A 12,783-nucleotide genomic window follows, 5' to 3' on the forward strand; every position below is an offset into this window, starting at 1 on the left:
TTTCTTTCTTTCTTTCTTTCTTTCTTTCTTTCTTTCTTTCTTTCTTTCTTTCTTTCTTTTTTGCTAATTATTTTATAACCGTAACAAACTAGTACATAGGATTCCCTGTACAACAACAATAAAATAAAGGCTTAAAACTGGAGGTGTTCCTGTGGCAATGCTGAAGATAATTCAGTCTCTGGTATTTGGAATTTAGGCTGCAGTCCTTGTGATCTGGATTGCTCTTGGGGCAGGAGGCACAGGCCATGCTCTAAACAAACTTAAAGGGGAGAATGGTGACCTGGCCCAGGTAGAAATAAATGAAGTGCATTGTCTCGTGCATCACATAGCTGCTGTAGTTCCTTCCCATGATTCAGTGCCAGGTGGGGTTGTATTTCTTCTCAAACTCCTTCTTCATATGGGTTACTATGTTCTTCTCTATGTTATACTTCTCCATGGCCTAGGTGGCCCACTCCATAGAATCCTGTTGTATCTCTCCTGACATGTCTGCATGTTTGATTATGGCCTTGCGGTCACACATGTTTACCCTGGGTTGGGGGGCACTGGCTGCTGCAATGGGTCTCTGCAGGAGGTGGTGGCAGTGGTGGGGACTCAGGCACTCCATCTGACTTGCCAGGTGCTTCCACTGCCTAAGCCATTGTGCATCTTCCTTGATAATTTCTTGAAAGATGATGTGTAGGCTCTTTCTTTGATCATGGCTTTCGGATAGTTTAATAATTTTTAAATATTCTCTCCTGGATCTATTTTTCAGGTTTTTTTTTAATGAGATTTTTCACGTTGTCTTCTATTTTTTTATTCTCTTGGTTTTGATTTACAATGTCTTGCTTTCTCATAAAATCACTACCTTTCAATTGCTCCATTCTATTTTTTAAGGTGATATTTTCTTCAGTGAGCTTTTGCACTTCCTTTTCTATTTGGCCAATTCTGCTTTTTAAATCAGTCTTCTCCTCATTGGATTTTTGCACCTCTTTTGGCATTTGAGGAGTGTATTTTATTTTATTTTATTTATTTATTTATTTATTTATTTATTTTGCAATTGCGGTTAAGTGACTTGCCCAGGGTCATAGTTAGAAAGTTTCAAATGTTTGGTCTGAGGCTGGATTTGAACACAGGTCCTCCTGACTTCATGTCCTCCTGACCTCCTGACTTTATCCACCACACCACCTAGCTGCCCCAAGGTACTCTATTTTTTAAGGTGATGTTTTCTTCAGTATTTTTTTGGGTCTCCTTTAGCAAGCTGTTGACTTGTTTTTCATGATTTTCTATCATCACTCTCATTTCTCTTCCTAGTTTTTCCTCTACTCCTCTTACTTACTTGTCAAAATACATTTTGAGCTCTTCCATGGCCTGGGACTGCTTCATATTTTTCTTGGAGGCTTTGGATGTAGGAGCTTTGACTTTGTAGTCATCTTCTGGTTGTATGTTTTGATCTTCTTTCTCACCAAAAACTCATAAAGTGATTTTTTTGTGCAATTTGCTCATTTTTCCAGCCAATTACTTAAGATATAAACCCTTTGTTAAGGTGGGGGTCTGCTTCCAGTGTGGAGAATGTACTGTCCTATTTCAGGGGTTTTGTGCAGCTGTTTTCTGAGATACTTCTAGGGACCTGTAAGTTTTCAGTCCTTTCAAGGTGGTAAGATCCAAGCTGAGGTGTTTATTCCTTTCCTGGCCTGTACTCTGGTCTATGAGTGACCACAAGCATTCTTTTCAGCCTTGAAACTGTGAGGAGGATTCTCTCTCCGCTGCCACCACAAGTTCCACCACACCTGCACTCCCCACCCAGGGCTATGACCCAGATCTAAGCATGTGCAGAGCAAGAGATTTCTGCCTAAGCATCAACAAAGAGATCCCTACAATCCCCCTCTGATCAGCCACTTGATCCCCCATCTGTCTGTGAGCTGAGAGCTCTGGAAGAAGCTGCCACCCCGGTCTTGTGCTGGCACTGAGACCTGACCCTGAGCTCCTCCCTCACTGCAGTCACAGACTTTTCCTACTGGCCTTCTAAGTTGTCTTTGGTGTGTATGGGTTGAGACGTCTGCAAACCACAACAGCTGCCTGTGATTCAGTCCACTGAGGCCTGCTTCAGGTTTGCTGAGGCATGGTCTTTGCCTTCGCACCCATGCTGAACTGTGTTCCTCTCCCAGTCTGTTACAATATGTCTTTCCATTCAGCCACCCAGGTTGTCTGGGGCTGAAAATTTGTTTCACTGTGTCTTTTTGTGGGTTCTGTTGCTTTAGAATTTGTTTAGAGCCATTTTTTACAGGTATTTGGAGGGGTTTGTGGGAGAGCTAAAGCAAGTCACTGCTTTTACTCTGCCATCTTGGCTTAGCCTGGAGCTTTCAATCTAATGAGGTAAAGACAACTAGAGGACAACTGAAAAGGGGGAAGAAAAAGCAGGGGTGTGCATGTGTGAAGAAAACTCCTGGTGCTAGGCGTTATTAGAGGGAAAGTCCTGTGGAGAGGAATCAGCTATGCAGCCAGGAGAGGAATGAAGACATCTTTGGGCTGAGCCTCCTCCTTAAATTGGAGATTCTGGGAGCAACCAAGCAATCAGAAGTTTAAACCTTAGCAGTAGATTCTTTCCCACATGAGTGGTCCAGGGGTAGAATGACCTTCCAGTGTGCTTAGAACTATATAGCATGGTAGAGAAACCCCTGAGGAGATGAATCAGTGTTGCAACCTGGAGAATGATGAAGACATCTTTGGGCTACACCTCCTCCCAAAATTAAACAATCTAGGAGGAAACATCTAATAATAAAGTGAAAATTAAATAAAAGGACAATCTACCTTCTGATATACCTATGAATCTATTGTGTCCATATAATTTTACCATGATTACTGCTTTACCTCATTATTACATGGAGGTGCCCTTGAACTATCTAGAGCAAGTCACTTGAGATGTAAACTTTGACAAGTTCTATCATGCTGCAAAGGCTCTGAGAATTGCCCTGGCAACAAAACAAATTTGTTTTGTGAAGATTGATGTTGCAAAATATGAAGAGGCATTTCAATGCAGGACACTTGGTGTTGGATTTCATAACTGTACAAACCCATCAAGCAAATAAAGAAAGAAACGCATAAAACAGGAGTTTTCATTTCTGTGCCATAGTCCAGGATGTACTCACAAGGGAGCTTAAATATCACTAAAGAGAAAAAAGGCAAGAAAAATATGCATGTTTGGCAAGTCTATATAAAATATATCAATGCAACAGGTAACATAATTGGGAGTGTGTTGAGGGATCAAAGCAGGAGATATGTAAAGGAGGAGAAGATATCAAAGGTTTGGAAAACAGTCTTGGATGTTAATAACTTTTAAAAGGCCACTAAAACAACATCAATGATTATTGACCCATAAGACTATTCCCTCATTTACAACACAAAATCTTTATGATTCATCAGTACATGAATCTAGGATATCTGTAGTATGGAACAAGCAGATGTTCCAAAGCAATATTTAAGAATTTTCCACTTATTAAGGATTGCACAAGTGAATGAAATATATAGATTATATATAATTTTATTGTGATTATTGTTTGTTGATTATGACAAAGCATTTATATCAGAAAAAATCTTACTGGTTAATTTTTTTCTTTTTTTTCTTTCTTTTTTTATATTAATTTCTTTTTAGTTTTCAACAATCACTTCCAAAAGCTTTTGAGTTTTAATTTTTTCTTCCCTTTCCTCCCCAATACAGCAAGCAATCTGATATAGGCTCTACATATACATTCCTATGAAAAATATTTTCACATTAGTCATGTTGTATGGAAGAATGAAAAGCAATAGGAGGAACAACTAGAAAGAGGAAACAAAACAAAACAGAAGATAAAGAGCAAATAGTACGCTTCGATCTGCATTCAAACTCCATAGTTCTTTCTCTGGATGTGGATAGCATTTTACATCATGACACTTTTGGAGATGTCTTAGATTCTTGCATTTCTGAGAAGAAATAACTTTATTGGTATTGAATTCACACTATTCATTTTTGATACTGGTAATTTGGTTTTTTTTCTTTTTTTTTTTAAATTAAGTTAACCAAAGGTTTATCTGTTTCATTTTTTTTTCACAATACCAGCTCTTGATTTTATTTATTAGTTCAATAGTTTTCTGAATTTGAATTTAATAATTGCTCCTTTGGTCTTCAGTATTTCTAATTTGGTATTTAATTGAAGATTTTTAATTTGTTCTTTTTCTAGTTTTTTTTTAGTTGTATGCCCAATTTATTTATCTCCTTTTTTTCTATTTTATTCATGGAAGCATTTAGAGATATAAAACTTCCACTAAGAACTGACTTTATAGCATCCCATAAATTTTGATATGTTGTCTCATTATTGTCATTCTCTTGGATGAACTTATTGATTGTTTTTATGATTTTTTTGTTTGACCTATTGATTCTTCAGGTTTAGATTATTTAGTTATCAATTTATCTTAGTCTATGTTCTTATGGCCCTTTATTACATATAATTTTTGTTGCATCATGCTTTGAAAAGGATACATTTAATATTTCTGCCTTTCCGTATTGGATTGTGAAGTTTTTATGACTTAGTACATGGTCAATTTTTGTGTAAGTGCCATGTACCTCTGAGAAAATAAAAGTATATTTTTTCTGTCCCCATTCAATTTTATCTTGAGGTCTACCATGTCTAACTTTTATAAAATTCTATTCACCTCTTTAACTTCTTTTTTTGTTTATTTTGTGGTTAGATTTATCTAATTCAGAGGGGGGAGGTTGAGGCCCCCACTAATATAGTTTTGCTCTCTAATTCTTCCTGCACCAAACTTCTCCTCTATGAATTTGGATGCTATACCATTTGGTGCATATATGTTTAGTAATGATATTACTTCATTGTCTATGGTGCCTTTTCACAGGATGTAGTTTCCTGCCTTATCCCTTTTAATAAGATCTATTTTTGCTTTTGCTTTGTCTCAAATCAGGATTGCTACCCCTGCTTTTTTGTTTTTTACTTCAGCTGAAGCATACTCCAGCCTTTCACCTTTACCCTGTGTGTGTTCCTCTGTTTCAAATGTATTTCCTGTAAACAACATATTGCAGGATTATGGTTTTTAATCCATTCTGCTATCTGCTTCCATTTTATAGGAGAGTTCATCCCATTCACATTCACAGTTATGATTACTGTCTGTGTCTTTCTTGCCATCCTATTTCCCCCATTTGTGTTTTTCTTTCTCCATTCTCCCTTTCCCTCCTCACTACTGTTTTGCTTTCTACCTCAGTTACACCTCCCTCAGTCTCACCTCCCTTCTATTACCTCCTCCTTTTTCTTCCTTTTACCTTTACTACTACTTGTCTCCCCTCTATCACCCCATCCTTTTCTTTCCCCTTTCTCCTCCTGTTGCCTATAGGACAAGTCTATATATACCCACCCCTATGTCTATGAATGATGCCTCAGGGTTGTTTTAATTTGCATTTATCTAATCACTGTGATTTAGAACATTTTTTTCACATAACTATAGATAGCTTTAATTTCTTCTTCTGAAAACTGACTTCATATCCTTTGACCATTATTCAAATGAAGAATGATTATATATACATTTGACTCAGTTCCCTTTATAATTTCTAAATTTCTATTTCTTTTTTTTTTTTTTGGCTAGGCAATGGGGTTAAGTGACTTGCCCAGGGTCACACTCAATTTCTATTTCTATTTCTATTTATAGAAATATAAATTAGAATTTAACATAAATCTATGTAAGCATTTAACTATATAAATTTTCCCCTAAGAACTGGTTTGACTACAACCCATGAATTTGCATGTGCTGTGTCATTATTGTCATTCTTTGATGAAGTTATTGGTTGTTTCTATGATTTGTTGTTTAACTCCTTCATTCCTTAGTTTTAGATTATTTAATTCCCAATGAATTTTTAGTCTATCTTTCATGGCCCTTTGTTTATTAATTTTTATTCCATCATGATCTGAAAAGGAAGCAAATAATATTTCTGCATTTCAGCATTGGATTGTGAGGTTTTTGTGCTCTATACATGGCTGATTTTTATGTAGGTGCCATGTTCCACAGAGAAAAAGTTATATTCCTTTCTACTCCATTCTGTTTTCTCCAGAAAAGAATTTATTACCAAAAGGCATAGAGAATATTATGAAATATAAAATAGATAATTTTGATTACATTAAACTGAAAAGCTTTTTGCACAATCAAAGCCAATGTAACCAAGAGTAGGAGGGAAGCAGAAAACTTGGAAAAAAATTTTACAACCAAAGGCCTCATTTTTAAAGTATATAGAGAAGCGTTTTGAATTAATAAAAATACAAGTCATTCCCCCAATTGATAAATGGTGAAAGGATATGAACAGGCAGTTTTCAGATGAAGAAATGAAAGTTATCTATACTCATGAAAAAAATGCTCTAAATCACCATTGATTAGAGAAATGCAATTCAAAACAATTCTGAGTTACCACATCACATCTATCAGATTGCCCAACATGACAAAACAGGAAAATGGTTAATATTGGATAAGATGTGGAAAAATTGGAATATTAATGCATTATTGGTGCAGTTGTGAACTGATATGGCCATTCTGGAGAGCAATTTGGAACTATGCCAACAAGGCTATAAAATTGTACATACCCTTTGACCCAGCAATGTCATTTCTAGGGCTGTATCCCAAAGAGATAATATAAATGGGCAAAAGACCCACATGTACAAAAATATTTATAGCAGCTCTTTGTGTGGTGGCAAAGAATTGGAAATTGATGGAATACCCATCAATTGAGGAATGACTGAACAAGTTGTGCTTTAAGAATTTAATGGAATACTACTGTAATATAAAAAATGATGAGCAAGAAGAATTCAGAAAAACCTGGAAAGACTTGTATGGACTGATGCTGAGTGAACTGAGCAGAATCAGGAGAACACTGAACATATTAACAGCCATATTGTGTGATGACTAACTTCGATAGACAATTGCTCTTCTCAGCAATGCAAGGATCTAAGACATCTCCAAGGAACTCATGGTGTTAAGTGCTATCTGTATCCAGAGGATACTATTGAGTCTGGATGCAGATCAAAGAATACTATTTGCTCTTTTTTTTTGTTCTGCTTTCTTAAGTTTCTTCTTTCTTGTGGTTCCTCCTATTGTTCCAAAGTCTTCTTTAACACATGACTAATGTGAAAATATGTTTATTAGGAATGGATATGTACAGCCTATACCAGATTACATGCCATCTTGGAGAGAGTGGCAGGAAGGGGAAGAAAATTGGGAACACAAAGCTTATGAGGGTGAATGATGAAAATTAAAAATTAATTAATTATTAATAATAAAATCAATAATAATAAAATAATAAGAAATCTCTTTTTGTTTTCCTAAGCTGATCTGGGTTGAAAAAAATTATTCATTGGGACTTTTTCTTGAGTTTCCCACTCAGAATTTAATTTGGGAAATTGTCCATGGTAATGGTAGTAGAGGTATTGGGAGAACTTTTGCAGTTGTGATCTCTCAGTCCACCAGTTTAACTCAGCTCCTTCAGCAAAGGTTATATGGCCATTTAAGGGATATGACTGAAGGTTTCATTTTTATTCAGGTGTGCATTGGACCAGGTGGATATCCAGGTCCAAAATTCTCATGCTTTCTGATTCTATCTTGTTTGATAATGTAACAATTAAATACAACATATTTATTTATTGCAAAAGTTGACAAAGACCTTTAGGTACATTGTCTCAAGTAGTCCTTACAACAACTCTATTAGGTAAATTCTATTATCTCCATTTCATAGACAAAGGAAATGAAGTTCACATATGTCACGACTTCCCTAGTGTAACAAAAGTAGTAAGCATCAAAGACAGGATTCAAACCCATACCTTCCACTAAACCAAGGATTCTATCTACTAAACACTACTTCCTCTGGAAGTAAGTAGTCAAAGACTAGATAACAGTTTATATGGGAGGCTCAAACTAGCAATTTATCACCACATAGGCTTAGGACAAGTTAATTTGAAGATGTTCAACTATAAGATTCAGAAAATATGAGAGAGATCTTGACAGCTCACTTTTAGAGATAACAATTCAATTTTTATCTAAATTACTTATGAGTTATGAAGATAAATGCTATATATGCAAATTCTGATTGCAATATAATATACATTTGGATTATTACATCTGTATTAACATTCATTTTTGCATATATATATATATATATATCACCTTTGAGTGATGAGACTAATTTCTGTTGAGAGAATATTAAGGAAGAAGCCATTGAACTGCCTAAGCACAAAGGAGATCAACAGCAATTCCTTTTCTGGGAAAAACAAAAGTTAATTAGAAAAACACCAGGGTGGGAAACACAGACACACACAAGACATACACACACACACATGCACACACAACACCAACTTCATTTCCTGGATTTTCTCTAAGAGTATACTAATTCAAGCAAGGAACAAAATATTTCAACTCAGTTTAGAATTTTAAAATAATCAATACAGAAGTAGAACCTTGAAGGTCATGGAATGATGTGAAGTCTTAAGTTCCTCTCTTTTAAAGATAAAGTAAATTTGCAGATGATAGGGCAGCATATATGAAGTGCTTCCCTTATAAAGCAGCTAAACTTAAATAACAATAATTTATATTTCTCCATTGCACAAGACAGCTGCTGAAGAAGGGAATACACAGAGCTCTGAGGGTTACTAGGACTAGAATAGAAATTGAGATAAAGCAAATGCTAGTGGTCTGATCAGTAGTAGGCCCAGGAATTGTAGAAATTTTTGTTGGAGTATTGGTCTGAACATTACCAGAAAGCCCTGGGATATAAATATTGGACCTGTAATAAAAACCACAACCCAAATTATTTTTTCTTTATAAACATAAATCTATTTAGTAACAAATGAGGTAAAGTTTAAGCAATCTATACACATTTTTATAGGTAAAAGGAAACTTACCTGAAAACATAGAATATCTATTTCACGGCAATTTATTTCCGCAATGAGTTAATGCATTCATATGCACTGTTGGATGGGGATTTTTAAGTCATACTGTACTTAAGCTAAAAATCAAGAAGGGAACTGATGCTAGATTATGCTTTTATCATATTCATTCATAAGCTTTTGTATAGAATTTTAAACTGCTCCTGGAAGAAATTGCAATTGTAGGAGAGTAAGGGGGAAAATTTTTATTGATTTAAATGGCTCCAGCAGATGCAATGAGGATTGGCTGTAGGAGGGAGAGAATGATTTCCCCCTCTCTTAAAATTGTCTGCAGCAATATTTTCCCTTTCACTCTGAACGTTTATATTCATAGTGAAGCTGATTTTCTCTTAATGCCAAAGAGTGAATATTTGTTAGAAATGTGATTGGAAATTCTTTATCTTCTGATAGCTGAGAGTAAAGAACCTAGACTTGAATTTTGCAAGTCAAAAATAATTGGACCCACTCCATTTCCAATTAATTATTATGATCACTGCACAGTCTGTAAAGATAGAAATATACAACTTGAGTATTACTTCATAGAGTTAAGGATATATCTCATTGTGGAATCAATCATATTTATTTTCTCTTCATTGAAAACAAACACACTGGTACTTTAACACTGAGAACATATGCTAGCAGAATCTGAGATGCAAAATGTTAAATCCAAGCAGAAAAACATTTGGTAAATACTAAAATAAAGTGATAATTTGATCTATGTGGATGATTGCTCCAATGATTTAAGTCCAATCCATTCATCTTGTAGGATTCTTGCCCATGTCACTCATTGCAGAGAGGTTCATTCAATGCACTTAGTTCCTTCATTGAGTTCTCCTGAAATCTCCAGGACATTAGAGGAGTACATGAAATGTCTGTCTGTCAGTTATCCCTCTTACCCCATAATAAATAAATCCCTTGAGTAAAGGATATTAGAACATCAATTGACCTATTGTCAGGGAGTTTTGAGTTCACCTCCAGCTTCAAATGCTTACTAAGTATCTGTGTGACTCTGGGCAAGTAAATTTATTCCTGTTTGACTCAGTTTATTCACCTATAAAATTGGGATAATAAAACCAGCTATCTCCCAGAGTTGTAATGAGGATCAAATGAGATAATAATTGTAAAGCACTTAGCATAGTGCCTGGCACAGAATAAGCACTACATAAATGTTTTTGTTGTTGTTGTTATCAACATCAATAATATCATTAGATAGAAAGAGTTTCCATGAGTTTCCATAGTGGTCAATGTGGAGGGCAGTAGCTCAGTGAATACTTTCACTTGGTGGTTTATCAGAAAAAAAAATAAATGAAAGGAAAGAGTCATAGTATGACCAGTGAAGGGGAAGAGCCCAAAATTGTGCTATTTAAACTAATAATTGCAAGTCTTTGTGTGATGAGGGGGAAAAAAAAGAAATCATATCCAGAACAAAAATAGACTTAATAAGAACCTCTATTTGGAAAGATCCTAGATCTAGTGCTGAAAGGAAACTCAAAGGTCAACTAGCCTAACCCCCTCATTTTACTGGTGAGGAAATTGAGGAACTTTTGAGGTTAAGTGACTTAACTAAGGCCACACAGTCAGGAAGTACTAGAGGTAGCATTTGAACCCTGATACTTTCCATTGACAGTCAATGCTTTTTCTACCTAACAACATGGCTCTTGTTTAATAACTTCTGAGTACCATTTCTCAATCTCATTTTAGCAAAATTGTCATAACAATTAAATGAGAGTGTACCTGCCAAAGCATATGTAAAATTCTAAAGAAAACAAATCCCTTTGTGTATTCATCATTTCATAAAGACCATTAATTGCGGGTAAAAGCCAAGGATATGGCCTCTCTTCTTTCTATATTCTCTCACAGTGAGCAATTTTGTGTGAGAGTGCTTCAGCATACAACTAACATATATATCATATGTAGAACACAATATATTAGTTATATATTATATATAAATCATTCATAGTTTATATATAATAATTCATATATATGTACAAAATGTGTACCTTATATTAGTAGAAATTATATGCAATTTATATTACATTAAATATATTGCATGTTTTACACATGTTTGTGAATATATATATATTATATATATGTTATATATATATATATTTGCATGTGTGTGTGTTTATATGTTTGTGCTTCTGTGTCTGTGTGACATACAAATTAGGCCAATCCAGCCTCAAATACTTATTAGCTCTGTGACCCTGGGCAACTAATGCAGACAATTTATGATTTTGTGTTGTTAACATTATATTTTCAATGGCTGGTTTCATACCATTGAAAATATAAACCATCAAAGCATGAGCTGTGCAACTACACCCTTGTGTCTGTCTACTTCAATGTCTTTATTTACACAGGAGAAAATGGTAAATCAAAGAGATTAAGGGATTTGACTAAAGTCTTGACTAAGTTTAATTGACTAAATAGCATACTTGGAGTTTGAATCCAGTTGTTCAGAAAGCAGACCCAAGGCTCTTGCCATTGAAAAATAGCTACTGCCTCTACTAAAACATAACATTTAATTTTTTTTCTATGATATGTTTCTTTCTACCACTTTTGTTCAACATGCACTGTGGTGAATTGTGTGTGTGTCTGTGTGTGTGTTTGTGTGTGTGTGCTGTTTCTGTATGAGAATTTGCATGTACTAGACCTCTCTTAATACAAATACCACAATCCTAAACACATTTAAAAATTACTACTTAATACTGGTTTTTCATTTAAACGTAGAGTTAAAATGTCAGAAACAACTGAAAGCAAGTGTCTTTTTATTTTAAAATATATGTCTAAATGTTGAGCAAAAGTGTCTGGAAACATTAGAGTATATATAAGATGCACACCTTAAAACAACTTTATTTGGCCTATCTTAAAAAAATCAAATTGCACCACATATATCAGATTAATGTCTTAAATATCCTCCAATTTATATGAGATCTCATTAATTCTATGGGATCATTCAACTTCAAAAGGTAAAATATAAAACCTTACAAAATTGAAATGGCGGGGCAATTTTTCATTGTAAGATTTGGATTCTGACTAAAGAAAAACAAATCATTGCATTTTGAGGGATAATTCTGGGAATATGGTGGAGTAGGCCAGAAATTTCCAAGCTCTAAAATTTTCTTCTACAGAAGAAACAAAATAGTGCCTCAGGGTGAACATAGAGCAGTAAAAACAAATGAGAGTAGGAGTAGAATAGGGGTCCTTCTAGAATAATCAGAGAATATCCAAAGAAAAATCCCAGTATGATTCCAGTGAAGAATAAAAACCTCCAGGCTAGGGACCTCTTAAATAACAAGTGGCAAATCCTAAGGTTAGCTGTGTTAGGAGGCTGCTTCAGCCACACCCAGAGGAAATTTTACCCTTGGGATAGTGAGGGGAGTTGGGCATCTGAGCCAGGGAAGACTGAGGGAACCTCTGCTGACAAGGAACACCAGATCCAGTAATGCTGCAAAAACAAAGCTGGGGCAAGAAGAACCAGCACACACCTGTAAGGGCAGAAGCAGTAGGGCAGAGTCAACACTGGCTCTAAGCAGTTAGAGGAGGATGAAGGTCTTGGTCTATGTTTCAAGTCAGAAAAGAGAACTAAAAAAAGATCTGAGGGCAGAGACACCATCCTCCACACCTCAGGACTAGAGCTGATTAAAAACTAAGGTAATACAAAAAATACACAGGTGAAGGACAAAGAATTCAACCATAGGGAATTACTATGGGAATACAGAAGACAGGTTCCATCTTCAGAAGAGGATACTGAAATAAAGAAACCTCCTCCTACAAAGATTAATGTCAAATGGTCACCTGACCTCCCTCCCAAAAAAAAGAATTCATAAAAGGACTTTAAAAAAATATCTTAAAAACCAAT

The 12,783-nt window shown here is 35.2% G+C and overlaps 1 pseudogene; it reads right to left on the reverse strand.

Annotated features, from left to right (window-relative positions):
* Nucleotides 1–250: 250 nt before the first annotated feature.
* LOC114051741 lies at nt 251–520 on the reverse strand (annotated as a pseudogene).
* Between the last annotated feature and the right edge of the window lie 12,263 nt (nt 521–12,783).

Source organism: Vombatus ursinus, unplaced genomic scaffold, assembly GCF_900497805.2.
Source record: "Vombatus ursinus unplaced genomic scaffold, bare-nosed wombat genome assembly UNPS02014805.1, whole genome shotgun sequence".
Lineage (NCBI taxonomy): Eukaryota > Metazoa > Chordata > Mammalia > Diprotodontia > Vombatidae > Vombatus > Vombatus ursinus.